This window comes from Lathyrus oleraceus, chromosome 6 (assembly GCF_024323335.1).
Source record: "Lathyrus oleraceus cultivar Zhongwan6 chromosome 6, CAAS_Psat_ZW6_1.0, whole genome shotgun sequence".
Lineage (NCBI taxonomy): Eukaryota > Viridiplantae > Streptophyta > Magnoliopsida > Fabales > Fabaceae > Lathyrus > Lathyrus oleraceus.
Genome location: NC_066584.1, coordinates 332,462,167 through 332,480,497, shown reverse-complemented (window position 1 = coordinate 332,480,497; position 18,331 = coordinate 332,462,167).

Genomic DNA, 18,331 nt, shown 5'->3' with positions numbered 1-18,331 from the left:
GGCTTTGATTTGGTTCATTTATCATGTGTAGTTTCTGTTTTATGCTTGCTGGAAGTTGATGTATGATTTGGTGCCTTGTGTGAGCTTGTTTGAGCATGCTTTGACTTATGGATTTTAATTGACTTGCTTCCCTTGGTCCAAATGACTTGAAATTTGGTGTGTTGATCATGTGATGAATGCTGTTTAGCCATGAATTTTTTGGGGATTTATTGAAATATTTGTGAGTTGATTTGATTTGGATCTTTCTGTTTGGTCCTATGAGGTTCTAACTTGCATGTTTGACCATGATTGATGTATGAAATGAAATTGGTGTGTGATATGAATGTGAGACCACTTGGATTTGTTTCTTATCGGATTGAACTTGATTTTGGATAAGTTTTCATGTTCTGTTTTGGTTTATTGCTCCCATTTTGACCCTAGGCCTTGTCCTAGTGGTTAGTGCTTAATGTTTGAGCTTTGTTTCAGGTCAAAGAGCACAATTGCTTATACTTGATGATGTGAACTCAATTGGAGTTGGTTTATTGCTTGTTTATGACTAACCTTGAGTTTGTTTTGTAGTCTTTCAGACTTGAGCTTAGGCCTTGTGGCTTGCACCTTTGTGCATTGATGCTTGTTTGTCTGTTTATGTACAGTTGTCTGTTGACTTGTAACTGTCTGGTTGACCTTTGTTTGAGTTGTGTACTGATTATGTTGGATTGTTTTCAGGTACCTTAGTTGCTATAGTTCCATTGTGAACTTGCTTTTGCTTTGCTTGCTAGCTTGAGCACTGAGGTATAACCTTCTAACTCCATGTAGTCTGGAAGACCTGGTCTGTTACTTGGCCAGGCACCTGTCTGAAGTCCTCCTTAAGAGGCAATGCTTGTGCTTGTTTATTTTTGTCCCCAAGCAGGAAAATACCTTTGATAAGGCAATTGGCAGACACAAGAGATGTGCAATCCATCTCCTGCTATTCAGTTGAGTCATCCATTTGCTCACACCACTGTGTTGATGCATTGTGGATAGTAACCCAAGATCCTTGTACAGTTGTACAATTGAGTCAGTGTCATAAGTGTAGAAGGGTTCCCACTTTTTGAACCCACACTTCATCTGTCATGAAGCTCTCCCAGGCCAGGGATAAGAGCTGTGAGGCACACCCCTCACTTCCTATTTCATCTGCTTCACCCTAACTCTCAATGTTAGGGTTAAGAGCTAACATCACCCTGATACAGTTGGCTTGCTTTTTGCAGCCTAACCCTTGTTTGAGCCCCACTTTGTGTGTATATAGTGTGTGCTATTTGTGATTGTTTGCTTTTGCCTGTGCTGTATAGGATAGCTTGCTCCCTGTGCAAGTTAGATAGCAACCTTAACTTAGGGATGATTTGCATAATAACATCTAGGCTCGAGTCGTAGTCTCCCTAGTTGTGTCTCCCTCTGTTATCTGGTTAGGCTAGTCCTGTGTCCCTGCTTAGGGGAATTACGTCGCCCTGATCCTCATACCAGATGAGGTACGTAGGCAGGAGATGAGCTGATCTCTCCGGGCGCCCTTTTTGTTTTGTCTTTGTGTGTGTTAAGAGATGGATGTAAGCCCAACGATTGGCATTCCGTATCCTCTTGTTGTGTGCTTGGAGTCTGATGTAAGTCCAGCAATTGGCATTTGGTTTCCAGTGTGCGTGTGTTTGGTTCGGAGTCTGATGTAAGTCCAGCGATTGGCATTTGGTTTCCATGTTTGCCTTTTTGTGTGGAGTTTGACGTAAGTCCAGCGATTGGCAGTCGATTTCCTGTGTTGTTTTGTTTGGCGTGTGTCAGCCGAGCTACGAGTGCTCTGATTCTTCTCTAGTCCGAGAAGATACGTATGCATAGGATGCGACATCCTAGCGAGCATGTTTTCCCCTAGTCCGAACTACGTCGACTCTGATGTCTATGCCTGATAGACTACGTAGGCCCAGGATGCGATATCCTGCCGAGTCAGTTTCTGTTGTTTTCTTGTGTCTCTTTCAGCCAGTGTGTTTGTTTATGAGCAGTGTTTTAGCAACCATTTTCCTTCCTTTTGTGCGTGGATCCCGTCGAGTACGACGGATGCGTAGGGGTGCTAATACCTTCCCTTCGCATAACCGACTCCTGATCCCATTCTCTTTGGTCGCGAGACCATGTCTTTCTCAGGTTTACTTCGAGCGTTTCCTTTCCCTCTTTTGAGATAAATAACGCACGGTGGCGGCTCTGTTGTTTTGTTTTCCCGCCGGTTTTTCGCGTAATGCGACACTAGGGCAGGAGGCATCTCCTTTTTTTTAAAACACTTAAAATTATACAAGGTAATTGTCGGAACAAGGACCAGACAGAGACTTAATAAAGGTAGGGACCGAGAACGACAAAGACCTCCACAAGGGACAACTAGGCTATGTAAACAATAAACCTATGGCCGAATAATGAAATAGGCTATGTAAACAATAAACCTTTGGTCGAACATGCAAAATAAAAGCCTATGGCCTCCATTTAATGTCAAACTCCATGGGGCTCTGAACGTCGGTCATGCAAAATAAAATCGGGACAATGCAGCTAATATCCTGGTCAGTTGTTGGACATCTTTCACTGACGTCGGGCTTCTCATATTAATGATTTCCTGACACTTGTCTGGATTTTCCTCTATTCCCTGATGTGTCAACAGAAAGCCCATAAATTTCATGGCTTGTACCCCAAAGGTGCACTTGTTGGGGTTAAGCCTCATGTCGAACTTTCTTATTGATTCAAATGTTTCTTTCAAGTCTTTTACATGTTTTACTTCCTCCAGGGTCTTTTACATGTTTTACTTTCATGTCTTTCACAATTAAAAAAATGATAAATAATCATTTGAATTATTTAGTCATCTAATATATTTTTGGATTATCAATTGAGTCTATAAATTATTCATAAAAATAAATATTAATGATGTGTTTGTAGTTTTGATATAATTAAGAATTAAATTGACAATATCTCACATATTCACATAATAAAAGAGTTATTTTTTTCAAATAAGACTCATTCCAAATCTCTTTATTCTAATGATGGTTTAATTGTTTATGTAAAATAATAGTTTTATTCAGATTAAAATAAAATAAAAATTATTATTTTTAAATATGAAAATCGTTATAAAATAATTGTAATGTATATTTATATTTTTTTAAATGAATTATAGTGCCCCCACTATTCAACATTTCTGACTTCGTCCCTGTAGCCTCAGTGTTTTAAAGACCAAATGGAATTACTTTATAGTAATAGTTATATCAATTGGTCATGAATTCTGTTTTGGGAGCATCCACCAGATTAATTCGTATTTAATTGTAACCCAAATAGGCGTCCATGAAGCTGACCAGGCAGAACCCGGATGCGGCGTCAATCAATCCATCAATATGTGGTAATGGATAAGGGTCATTTGGTCAAGCCTTGTTAAGATTGGGGAAATCTACGCACACCACTTTCCCGATTTCTTCTTTACCGTGACGACATTAGACAACCAGATGGAATATTTTATTTCTCGGATGAACTCGGCCTTCAAGAGCTTATCGACTTCTTCTGTGATAATCTTTATTTTTTCTTTCCATTTTTGTTTCCTCTACATTACGACCTTTGATGATGGATCATGTGAAAGCTGATGGCACACGACATTTGGGTCGATCTCGTGCATATCCAATGGCTTCCACGCGAGGAGGTCGATATTATCTCCCTTGATGATGTTTGCTTCCTCTTCCTGAGATAGCCCTGAACCTATCTGTGTGACCTGGAAGTCTCCAGCATCGATTTACACCTTTTTTGATTCTCCAATAGGGGTCAAACTATCATCTGTTGGATCCCCTCAAGGATCAAGGTCGGCCAAGTCCTCCTTCAATGTGTTTTTTGTCATAGGACGATCCTGCTGGGTCTTCTTTTTTAATTTCAGACTATCCTTGTAGCATTTCCTAGCCAACCCCTGATCACCTTTAATTATTTTGACTTCTCCACCTTCTAGGAATACTTCATGGTTAGATAAATGGTGGAAAGAGCAACCTCTAGAGCGTTGAACACATACCTTCTAGTGATGATATTGTAGGGTGACGACGCGTTCACTATCAGGTATCTCACTTTGATGCCTTTAGCATTGCTTCCACTTCCAAAGGCAGTCATGATAGGCAGGTTCCCTAATACATGAACTTGTTCCCCTAGATAAACTGACTAGGACACCTTTGAAGGGTAGCAGCTCGGATGTATCCATGTTCATGCCTTTGAAAGCATCACAATACAATATGTCAGTTGAGTTGCCCGGATCAATTAACACTCATTTGACACTCCAATCAATAAGTACTTTTATGACCATCAGGTCATTCTTATGCGCCAGTACCCCTCTGAATCCTGTCTTGAAAAACCGATAACGACACGTCTTTCATCCTTTTCTGAAAACAGATTTTGTAACACGTACATTACTGATCGAGCGTATCTTTTTCTAGCCGAGCTGATTTCTCCTCCACTAGCAAAACGTTCCGAGATGGTGTTAAGTTTTTGGCGGGTCATCCGGGTCTCACGTACTTCCTCAGTGTTTTTCCCCTTCTTGGCAGAGAGGTTCTCTGAGTTTGGTTCTCTCCTAGAAGGACTTCTTTTTCCTACAGATCCTTCTACCTCTTTTACATACGACAACAGTCGGCCTTTTTGGATCAGAATCTCGATTTCTCTTTTTAATTTGTGACAGTCTTCAGTATGGTGGTCTCCCGAACAATGATAGGAACACCATGCTTCTTTATCTTTTCCTAGCACAACACTGATCCTCTTGAAATGAATAGGTTCCGATTTTAACTTGGGATGATATACTTCGCATATAATATCAGCACGTTTCATTCAATATAATTATTATTATATATATTCGTTTATGGAATTTCACTTAATAAAATATTTTATTAAACACGACCACATACATTAGAATGAAAAAAAAAGATTACACACATACGTTGGCAATGGTTGATTTAAAAATGAAATTAGCCAAACATACATGACTCTTTTTAATTGCCTCCAAACACACTAATAATTTATTTGATAAAGTAATAGAAAACAACTATAAAAGAGCCTTCTCTCATTCTCATTTTCATTCACATTTAATTCACCATTTTCTCTTTTACCATTTCTGCAATTACAGTGTGTGACACCCTAATTTGATAATCTATAGTATCAAAACCCACAAATCGTTCTTCCTCCGCCGCATCAAACATCTTCAGACCCTGAACCTTAGTTGAAATCAACACAGATGCAGACTGATTACGTGGTTCAGGTTCACTGAAAAGATTGTTAGATGTCTTGGCGGTGACAATTTTTGTGTGGAGTATGCCAAAATAATGGTGGATGAGGAGGGAACAAAAGGCCTAGAAGAATCTGCTAAGCTTCCCCAGCTTCGGCCAATTCCCCCCAAGAAGGTCATTTAGGACTTCCCACTTGGTGATGAAGTTGACGCTTATCACAATGACGGATGGTGGGACGGTTGCATCTCCGGATCATTAGGGGATGATATACGGGTTATGTATTTCAAAGGCTCCTGGGAATAGCTAGCGTACTCCCAAAAAGAACTGAGGTGGCACCATAAGTGGGTCGATGGAAGTTGGATCCCACCATTTCAACAACAGGTGTGCTTTATTTTCATTTTTTTGGATTGATTCAAAGGTTTCATTGTTATTGCATGTTTTACGATGTTAACTGTATACTGTGAGTGATGATAATATTTTTTGTTAATTATTAATATTATAGGATTATGATAGTGAAATAAAAGAATCGAAGCGGGTAACGGCTACTGAAATTGTGAGTGGAGACAAAGGTGATTTCAAGTTTAAACCATGGACATTGGTTGAGTTGTGCAGTGGGGAAGATGGTTTCAATGGGGCTTGGTTTTCTGCAACAATTTTTTAGCCTAAGGCAGGATGGAAGTCATCGTCAAGTATGAAAATCTTATTGATGATGATGATTTAAAGCTATTGAAAGAGGAAATCAGTATGTTTTAGATTAGGCCTCGTCCACCAAAAACTGATGATGTTGATCCGTTTAAATTTCTTGAAGATGTTGATGCATACTATAATGACGATTGGTGGGTTGGGATTGTTTTCCAAATATATTTTTTATTTCAGGAACTTCGATGAAGAAATGGAGTTTCAACATACCGAGTTGAGGGTACATAGGGACTGGATTGATCATAAATGGGTAATGGCTTCTAAGGTATGATTGCAGTGTTTGCATAGCAGTATATTGTCAAAAATAATTTGTTGCCTAGTGAGGATTGACATAAATACTCTTGTCACAGAATCGTGTTAAATTGCATCCATGTTTTTAAAATGATTGTTTTTTAAGAAAATAATTTACATATAGTATCAACAGAACATGAACTCATCATGTATGAGAGAAAGAGCTAGCTGGTTATGCACCAAGAAGTTGGTTATGCAGCAAGAGAAGAAGATGAAAGTAGTTACATTCAAGAAGAAGAAGAAGAAGAAGAAAGAAAAATTATTGTTACATTGAATTAATAATAATGAGATACAATGTTGTTTATATATACAAGAGTAATGAGTATTGTAAGCTAATGTGGGACTGCTGTACAAAATAAGCTGTTATAAGCTGTTAGTTCTAATATCCCCCCTCAAGGTGGACTTTGGATACTACAAAGGCCAAGCTTGGATAGAAGAGAAATGAAAAGTGGAGAATATAAAGGCTTAGTGAACACATCTGCCAGTTGCTCTTTAGTAGAGATAGGCATCAAGTGAATGAGTTTGGACACAATCTTTTCTCTAATGACATGGCAATCCAACTCAATGTGTTTACTCCTTTCATGGAAGTTAGGGTTGTGGGCAAGATACACTGCGGATTTGCTGTCACAGTAAACAGCAGCAGCTTGAGGAAATTCAATGAGGAAATCACGGAAGAGGAATTGCAGCCATTGCAGTTCACAAGATAAAGAGGCCAATGCTCTATATTCTGCTTCAATGGAAGAACGGGAAACGGTGTTTTGTTTCTTAGATTTCCAGCAAATGAGTGAGGAACCAAAGATAACACAAAAGCCTGTGATGGATTTTTGGGTTTCTGGACATTTGGCCCAATCTAAATCTGCAAATCCATAGAGTTTGAGGGAGCTAGCAGCATAAAAGAAAATACCCTTGGCAGGTGCAGACTTGAGGTATCTTAATATTCTTGTGGCAGCTTGGTAATGAGGGGTAAGAGGCTTTGCAACATATTGGCTCAAATGTTGTACAGCATAAGAGATATCAGGCCTGCTGTTAGTAAGATAGATTAGTCGACCAATAAGTCTCCTGTAGGATGATGGATCAGCAAGAGGTTGGCCAACTGAAGCAGACAATTTTAGATTTGGATCAAAAGGTATGGATGATGGTTTGGCTGCCAAATAACCTGTGTCTTCAAGCAGATGTAGAGTATATTTCCTTTGGTTCATGAAAATGCCTTTGGTCGACCTAGCAATCTCAAAGCCCAAAAAATACCTCAGCTTACCTAAGTCTTTGATGTTAAACTGTTGGTTCAAAAGATGCTTAACAGAGTTAATTTCATCAGGGGAATTACCAGCTAGAACTATGTCATCCACATACACTAGTAAAGCTGTGAAACTTGTGGAGGTGGATTTAACATACAGAGAGCAATCAGCTTGAGATTGTGAATAGCCAAGAGAAATAAAAAAAGAAGAAAGTTTAGCATACCATTGCCTACTAGCCTGCTTCAAACCATATAGGGATTTATGAAGTTTGCAGACCTGTGAGGGATTGGAAGTGACTAGTCCAGGAGGTAATGTCATATACACTTCTTCATGTAAATCTCCATGCAGAAAAGCATTATTAACATCTAATTGCTCTAGGTGCCAACCTTTGATAGAAGCTATAGCCAAAAGAACTCGAACTGTGGTTATCTTAGCCACAGGAGAAAATGTATCAAAGTAGTCTACTCCCTCCATCTATGTATAACCCTTTGCTACAAGCCTTGCTTTATATCTTTCTATGGATCCATATGCCTTGTATTTCACTTTATAGACTCATCTGCATCCAACTGGTACCTTACCAGGTGGAAGATCCACTAATGTCCAAGTATGGTTATCATCAAGAGCCTGCAATTCAACATCATAGCATGCTTCCAACATTCAAATTTGTTAGCCTGTAGAAAACTAGATGGTTCAGGGTTAGAGGAAATCGAGCAACAAAAATGATGGAAATCTGCGGAGCAATTGCTGTAGGACAAAACTGAAGACAGGGTATAATTAACTTTAGAAGAGGAAGTATTGCCAGAAGTAGAAAAACAGTGATAATCAGCAAGATATGAGGGAGGGTTAGAGGTTCTAGTACAGTGTCTTATAGGAGGCTGATCATCATTAATATTGACAGGAGGATGAATAGAACTGATGGATAAGGGAGATGGTGAAGAGTTTTGGACAGGAGAGCTTGGGCTGGGATTATCATTAAGAAGGAGATTAGGAGGAGATCCTGCATTGGGAGTATGAGGGACATTGGATAAGATATTATTTGATGGTTGTAGAGCAGGCAGGGTATTATCTGTTGGTTGCATTGCAGGAGGGTTATTGTCTGATGGTTGCAGTGTAGGAGAGTTATTGCCTGATGGTTGCATTTCAGGCAGGATATTATCTGATGGTACAATAGGGACTGTATCATCACATAAAGTAAAAGCAGGATTGGTACAATCATTGGGGGCAGAGCTTTGTCTGTCTTGGGAATGAATTTGAGATTTGAAAGGAAAGGTGTTTTCATAAAATATCACATGTCTTGAGACAAATATACTGTGATGAGTCAAGTCATACAGGATATAGCCTTTAGTGCCCTCTTTATATCCTATGAAAATAGCCTTGCGTGCTCTAGGGTCAAATTTTGTTCTATAGGCCATAAGAGATGTAGCATAGCATAAACAGCCAAACACTTTAAGGTGCATGAGGGAGGGAGGCTCCTGATATAGAATTTCATATGGGCATTTTAGTTTGAGTAAAGGGGTAGGGAGTCTGTTAATAATGTGGATAGCTTGCTGCACACAAAAATTCCACATGGTTAAAGGCACATTTGATTGGAAATGCAGGGGCCTAGCTACATTAAGGATGTGTTGATGTTTCCTCTCAACAATTCCATTTTGTTGAAGGGTTTCAACACAGGATTTTTGATGTAGAATGCCCTTAGCAGATAAGAAACTGTGTAAGGCTAGAAACTCTGCACCATTATCAGACCTCAAGCATTTTGCATGTTTATTAAATTGTTTCTCAACACATGCTACAAAGTTCATAAAACTATCTCTAGTTTCAGCTTTGGTTTTAAGGAATATCACCCATGTGAACCTAGAGTGATCATCAACTAGAGTGAGAAAGTACTTGTGGCCTAACATAGAGACAGTAGAAAAGGGGCCCCATCAATCAGCATGAAGAATGTTAAAAACATCATTAGTGCAAGTAATACTATCAGGAAAGGGGAGTTTTCTTTGTTTGGCAAAGTGACAAGAATCACAAGGGGAAACATTGTCATTACAAGAAACAAAAGGGAAAATCTTAGCTATGGTTTGTAAACCTTTATGAGATGGATGGCCTAGACTCATATGCCATATATCACCATCAGTAGATTACAGGAAGGAGGAAATAGATTGGAATGAAGGACATATAAGCCATTTTGTAGGTCAACTATACCAATCGTTTCCATGGAAGGATTCTGCATAATAGAGCAAGAGTTAGCATTGAATTGAACAAAACAATTGTTGCTTTGGGACAATTTTGCTACTGAGATAAGATTGACATTGAAAGAAGGAATATAAAGAACATTGTGCAGTGTTAGAGATGGTGTAAGTTTGACAGAACCAGAAATTGAAGCAGATAATTGAGAACCATTGGGTAGAGTGACAGATATAGGAACAATGCTGTGATAACTATTAAAGGCTGAAAGATTAAAGGATATATGATCTGTAGCTCCTGTATCAAGGATCCACAAGGAATGAGGCTTACCATTGGCATTGGATGACATAGAATTTAGCACAAGAGGAGATGTAGACATTGAATTGGCTGTGGAAACAGGTTGTGAATACTGAAGTAGTGCCAAAATGTTGTTGTATTGCTCTTGAGTCAAGCCATAAGAGGAATTGTTGGAACTTGAACTTGATGAAGGTATCTCTGATGTAGTGTTAGCTGTTGCAGATTGCTGAGAACTGAATCCATTACCTTTGGATTTGTGTTTGAATCCTGGTGGATACCCATGCTTGATGAAACAAGTATCAATGGTATGGTTATTTCTTCCACAATGAGTACATACACGATTTTGGCCTCTTGAACCAGCTGTACCCTGATATTTACCTCTGTATGAATTGAATTTGTTTGGCTGAACATCATGAGATACACTCAAGGCTATGCTTTCTTCATTATTGCCAACACTTGGAATAACTGCAGGGTTAGCATGATTCATTTCTCTTTCTTGTTGAATTACCAGAGAAAAGGTTTTATCAATGTCAGGTAACGGACTCATCATCATGATTTGGCTCTTGGAATGAGTAAATTTCTCATTCAAACCCTTAAGAAATCGAATTACATAGTCTTGATCCCTATATCGACGAATCGATCCCGAAGCACCACAAGAACAGGGAATTGCACAGGAACAAGATGGAATTGGACGATAAGTTTCTAATTCATCCCATAGAACTTTCAAATGAGTAAAATAGTTGGATACATCTAAGGTACCTTGGCAGAACATGTAGAGGTCTTCTTGAATGTCAGATATGCGGAAAATGTCACTATGAGAAAATCGAACCTGCAGATTCTTCCAAACACCCGCAGCTGTGTCAATCCATAGAACTGATCACGCAATTGGTGCAGAGATTGAACGTTGTATCCACGCAAGAACCATCGTGTTGCAACGGATCTATGGCGCATAAAGAACATCTGAAACAGAGGGTTTTGGAAGAGTGTCGTCGATGAATTTGTCCTTGTTTTTGGAGATCAATGCGATTTGCATTGAGCGAGACCATGTGTGGTAATTTTTGTCATTGAGCGGTGAAGAAACGAGAACAAGATCTGGATTCTCGTTCGGATGCAGGTAGTAAGGGTTAGCAGAGTTGGTAGCGAAATCCGAAAAACTCTGAGCAGCCATTGTTGCAGAGTTAAAGAAACAAGAAGGAAGAAAAGAGAAGAAGGAAAACAATGGCTACCAGAGCTGAGATAGCTCTGATACCATATCAACAGAACATGAACTCATCATGTATGAGAGAAAGAGCTAGCTGGTTATGCACCAAGAAGTTGGTTATGCAGCAAGAGAAGAAGATGAAAGTAGTTACATTCAAGAAGAAGAAGAAGAAAGAAAAATTACGGTTACATTGAATTAATAATAATGAGATACAATGCTGTTTATATATACAAGAGTAATGAGTATTGTAAGCTAATGTGGGACTGTTGTACAAAATAAGCTGTTATAAGCTGTTAGTTCTAATATATAGTGACACGTTTATATGATTATTGATTGAAATTCAAGTCAGTGATTAGTTGCTTGTTTTTTTACTTGCTTTTATGATCTAGATTTCTAAAATATGGTGTATCATTGTTTTTGTTATGATCTGATTTTTTATTGTTGGCTTTAAATTGTTCTTCTCTTAAGAGATTCTCTTCAGAGAAAGGTGTTGTAGGGTTGAGATATATATAATTGTTATTTACATAGATTCCTTTTACATGTTAACGAGAAATGTTTTAAATTGTGATTTGGTTTGCAATTTGTAGCTAGAATAACAAATAATTACAAGTTCTTGGCGGCCACCTTTTCAGCATGCAATACTATATTTTGATTTGCGACCACCTTTTCAGCATGCAACACTGTATTTTGATTTGACAGTCCTAACCTCAAGCTTTTTGTTTTAATTTTTTCAGTGTTGAAGTTTTGAATGCTGGAGAAAATCCAGTCTAATATTAGACTCTGTTCTTGTTAGCCAAACCTTTGAATTTGTAGTTCTAACTAATCTTCGTTAGAGTTGATGAAATAAATAATATATTTCGAGGAGCCTTTAACCTTAAACAATTTCCCTGGTTTAAACTTGAAATCACCCTTGTCTCCACTCACAATTTCAGGAGCCTTTAACCTCACTATTTCTATTATTTCACTATCATTCAATCTAAACAAGAAAAGATAATGGTGGGATCCAACTTCCATTGTACCACTTATTGTGTCGCCTGAGTTTTTCTTCTAAGTACACTAGCTGCTCTGACCAGTATTTGAAAAACACGACTCACTTACCCTCTACTATGTATCTGGAGATGCAACCCTTCCACCATCCTTCATTGTGATAAGCCTCAACTTCATCACCATGTTGAAGGTCTTGGATGATCTCCTTGGAGGGAATGAGATGGAGCTGGAAAAGCTTAGCGGATTCTTGGAGGCCATTTGTTCCCTTCTCATCCTCCATTATTTTGTCATACTCCACAACAAGCTTGTCACCTGCGAGACAACGGACAATCTTTCCAGTGAACCATTAACCATAGTATTTGTTTACATCGTTGTTGATTTCAACTAATGTTCCCGGTCTGAAGATGGTTGATGCGGCTGAAGAAGAACAGGTTGTAGGTTTGGAAGCCATGGATTATTGGGTTAGGGTTTCAAGTGTTGTGAGTAGTAAGGGTAAAAGAGATAATGGCGAAATGAATATGAATGAGAATGAGAAGAGTGTTTTCTATTACTTTGGGCCATCTTGTTTTAGATTAAAAAATAGATTTTATTTTTAAAAAATCTAGAGATTTTTGTTAGAGATTTAAAAAAAAGTTGAAACTAATTTGCGTTCATTTTCTGTCATAAAAATATTTTTTTCTAAATGATTTTTTTTTGTTTGGCAACCTAAACATAAAAATAATTTTTTAAATATAAATTACTAAAAAGAACATACAAATTATTGTTCATACTTATGAATAGATAATACATGATAATGAATTAATATTTATTACGTAATTTTTAAAAATATTTATGTTACTTTACAATTAAAAAATAATAATGCTTTTAAATAACATTATTAGTAATATATATATATATATATATATATATATATATATATATATATATATATATATATATATATATATATATATATATATATATATATATATAAACACTTTTTATTGGATTAGTATAAACATTTAAACAAAAAAAGTATATTTAAACATATTTTGGATAAAATCTCTAATGCTAGTTTCTCCATAGAAATCTTTTTAAAGCAATATAAAACGAATACATAAAATAAAACTACATTTTTTTAGTTTTTTTTAAAGCCATCAAATACAAAAATAAAACTACTTCTTTTTTAAGTCTCATTCTAGTTTTTTTAAAGTCATCAAACATAAAAATAAAATTATTGTCGTTGGCGTCCCATGTTTCTTGGCAATTGGTCTCTGATGGTGTTTCTTATTTCTTCAATATATCTAACATCAACTTGAGTTGGAGTTTACCACTCACCATGAGTAGGTACACCATTCCATCTCCTTCATGGAAATCTTGCTCATTGTCTTATAAACCATTGATGTTCTCTAAACTTTCAAGAATATCCAAGTCACTTGAGTTCGTTCTTCTTAAAAAGTTATGAAGTGAAAAACAAACTCAAATAATAGCCATTTGAGTTTGAAGCTTGAAATTAGACATTTCTTGTAATACTTTTCATCTTGCTTTTACCACACCAAAAGTTCTTTCAATCACACTTCTCAAACTAGAATGATAATAATTTAAAAAATTATTTCTTGATCTGAATCCTGAAGTAAGTCTAAAATGTGAAAGATGATACCTTATATTCTTGTATGGTGATAAGAAGTCTTTAAGTGACGGATCATATCCTGAATCTACAAGATAGTATTTGCCTGTGTATATAAACAAAATATATCTGACAAGAATATAAAAATATTAATTATAATTAACTTTTTACTGTATGCTCTATCGAATTTAAATTATAATTAACTTTTATTTAAGGAAGGTCTTTCAAAGTCTTTTCTCCTTAGTAAATTTACTTAGGTTTTTTTTTCTACTTAGTAACTTTATCTTTTTACTCTATGTCCTATCAGATTTAAAACCTAATCCACTTATTTTTCATCGAGACCAAAGTCTCACATGTTACAACCGATTTTTAAAATTAGTTATTTCGAATTTAAGCATTTATTGCTCTCCACCATAAATTCACTATAATCTTTAAGGCTTGAGTTATGATTTTAAATCTTATCATTTTCTTCAATTATTGTAGCACTTAATTTAAACAAATGTTTGTAAGATAGCCTTGTTACCTCATTTATCTTTTTACTATATGCTCTATCGAATTTAAATTATAATTAACTTTTATTTAAGGAAGGTCTTTCAAAGTCTTTTCTCCTTAGTAAATTTACTTAGGTTTTTTTTCTACTTAGTAAATTTATCTTTTTACTCTATGTCCTATCAGATTTAAAACCTAATCCACTTATATTTCATCGAGACCAAAGTCTCACATGTTACAGCCGATTTTTAATATTAGTTATTTCGAATTTAAGCATTTATTGCTCTCCACCATAAATTCACTATAATCTTTAAGGCTTGAGTTATGTTAAATCTTGTCATTTTCTTCAATTATTGTAGCACTTAATTTAAACAAATGTTTGTAAGATAGCTTTGTTACCTCATGATCATCTTTCTCGTGAGATATTTTCAAGAAGACTTCGTCTTCTTCATTGGAAGAAGATTTTTCGAAGGTTCTTCCTGAGGCTGACTCTTCTTCGTTTTTGGAGGTTTTGTTTTCTCTTCTTTTCTCGAAGATCTACTAGATAAGGCTTATTCTTCTTCACATTATCTCATAGATGAAGTTCCTTCATTTGATGTTTAATCCCTCAAAGATCGTTCAACTACATAGATAGTTCTTTCTAAGGAACCCACGAGAGTTGTTTGGTAGGAGTTTGATTAATTTGCTGAGGATTTTTTATGTTTCAAGCATATGCCTTCATCTTTAAGTAATTAAACTAATTTGTTCAACCTTTTTACAATTCCTTCTCTTGGAACAAGTGTGGTTCTAAATCTACAATCCTTAAATTTTAATGATAGTAAAGTATAAAGAATAATTTTATACATACTCTAATAGTTTCATTAAGTGTGCAGAATGTTAAAGATAAGGAAAGTAGATTCTATACTATGGACAAAGAAGTTATGGGATCTGAATAAAGTAGATTTTGGACTCTGGACAAAGCAAATTCTGGTCTCTAGATAATCAGACAATGGACTCCGGACAAGCAAACTCTAGACTCTAGACAAAGAAAACTCTAGACTCTAGATAAAGAGACTCAAGAATCTAGACATCAAGAGATTCTAATACAAAGTTAAAATATGAAGAAGTGTTTAACTGATAGTCAACCATTTGGATAACTAAGTTAATGCTTCTAGAAGAAACAATCCAAATTTACTCTGATAACCCAAGCCCCATTTTTACTAGACTCTAAAATCCAACATTCAAGGCTTTAAACTTTGATCAAGCTTTAAAATCATCTCTAATACGAAGCCAATGATTGAGAGATAATGTTGAAAATCAAATGTTTCCTTAAAAGGACAAATATGTTGAAATTATTAAGGAATGTACTACCAGCGGATCTCCATGATTCACAGCTCAACCTCATACCACTATTACAGCTGTAAAATTGAAGAAGTTTCCAATTATATCCTCCAATGGTACTATTTATCATCTATTTAAAGAGGACAAGGAATTGTGAAGACATAAGTGAAGAATAAGAATAACAACGATGCGAGTAAAAAGAGAACATCAAACGAGATAAACAACAATTACAACACTCACTACACTTAGATTTTTACTTGTATATTTTCTTAAGTGTATATTCTAAATTTTATTTTCCGTACTGCTTGTCTAGAAGCATTCTTGTAAATACACATTCTTTGTATTTTAATTTTGGTTAAATTCCTTGAGGGACTAAGTTTAGTCTGTAGTCTCAAGAAGTCATTGACAACTGGTCTTGGGGTTTTCCTTGAGGGACTAAGTTTAGTTTGTATCCTTGAGAAGTAATTGACAATTGGTATTTGATTTAGTAACCTAATTGATTAGTAGATTAAGTTCTCGTGAGAAGGCGAAATCACTCTGACGTGTGGACTGGACTAGCTTAGTTAACAGTGAACCAGTATAAAAATCATGTGTATTTTTATCATTGTTGTTCTTGTCATTGGTTTGTGATTGGTTTGTAAAAAAAATTCATATCAGAAACCCAATTCAAACCTCAATTTCTTGTGTTTCTTGAACCTTCACCTTCCTTCTTAGATTTTTTCTAAAGATCACAAAAACTCTCATCATTTAATTTAAGGATTGGATCACATTTTTTATTTCAATTTTTAATTCTTAGACATTTGTTAGTAACAAAGATTCAAATATAATTTATAATATTTCTAAATTTAGGAAAATATTTATGAATGAAACATTTGTCTTCTTTGTCTCGTGTGTTTATTCGCTCTTGTTCGATAATTGGAGAAACTTCATAAATCATTTCAAGAGCATCTCACATATCTTTGGCAGAATTGAAATTATAAACATAAAGGAGTTTACTATAATTTAAAAAATTTACTAGAAAAAATTAAGTTTAGAAATCAATTTCAAATTTTATTTCCTTTTTTATAGTCTAAAGGAAATAGGTTTATCTACTACTTCTTCATTTATATGGTGAGTAGGGATAAACAGACCATTGATTATTATTTCTCACAATTTACACTACTATAAAATATACATTTTGTAACATCTTATTACTTCGGTCATTTAATCAAATGTGGTAATAACTCTTATTTAGACACCTTCATTGTTTATTTATTTATTTATTAAAACATTTTTTATCACGGTCCATACTAACAATTGTGGTGATAGGTTAAGGATTACACGTTTTGAATCCCAACACCAACAATTTTTCTTTTTTTCGTTACAAAATAAGGTGTGTTCTATTAATTTTTATATTTATATTGAAATTAAAATACTTTTCACAACGGTCTTTACTACACACCATGGTGAAATGTGGCTCTCAATTTTTCAATCTCAGAGAGTTTACTTTTCACAAACTCACAAAGACTTTAGTTTTCACAATACCACAGTTTATTTCTTACAGACACACACAATTTTTACAATCTCATATATGCTTTGTGTGCAATATCTTCATTCATTTTTACAATGCCTTGAAATTTTTTGTGTTAAAGATCAATGTTAAGGTTCGTCTATATTGTTTACTTGATATACTGAATCTTAACATTAATCTTTAAACCAAGTTTTTCAATATAGTGGATTAACTTTTGAAGAATGGAATATGAAGATTGAAAACGGAATGAGTTAAGTTTATTAAAAAGGTGAGTGATGTGCTTGTAATCCCTTATTAATTTCACCACGGTTATGAATAGAAATCATGGTAATATGTATAATATATCACTACGGTTGTTTTTGTCAACTAGGATGAAATTTTTTTCTCTGAAATTAATACATAACATGCTTTAGTTTATTTTTCTTCATAATACAAGTGCCCTAGCAAAAGAGCAGAAGAAGGAGATATAAGAGAACGGGAAAACTCTGTCATTTCAGGTTCAAATCAAGAATGAAAAGACAAAACTTCAAAACGAAAATCATTTCTTGGCCTCTTCCTCTTCTTCATAATTGCAGTATGTTATCTATTTCATCACTATTCATGTTGAGTTTTAGGTTTTGACTATTTGTTGAGATAGTTTATAGGTTATTTGTTGTTGTTGAATGTTATATTTTATTGTTATTGAGTCAGATTGAGATTGTTTTTGTATTGTTGAAAATGATATATATTATTGTTGTAGTTGTTTTCATTCTAATTGTGTTGTTGTATTGAGAGGTTAACATGTTGACAATGTGGTTATTCTATTGTTGTATTATGATATATGTTGTTTGATATGTTAACAAAATGCAAAAAAATTAACGTATTACAAACTTTTAACAAAACTGTTAATTTTGATCATCTCTTCAACATATCAAATTATTTTCGATAGATGTTAAATTTTATAGAGATAATCTATATGATAATAACTTTCAATCCAACATTAGATTTTGATATACAAAAATGCGGTAAAGAGTTATCGAATGTGTCATGTTATTAAATTTGACATTTTAATATCATTCGATCATATATATATATATATATATATATATATATATATATATATATATATATATATATATATATATATATATATATATATATATATATATATATATATATATATATATATAGAGAGAGAGAGAGAGAGAGAGAGAATTTAACTCAATATAATAATTATTATAATTAATAAAAAAAAATATTTTATTAAACACGACCACATACATAGAATGAAAAAATATTACATACATATGGTGGCGCCAAACACACTAA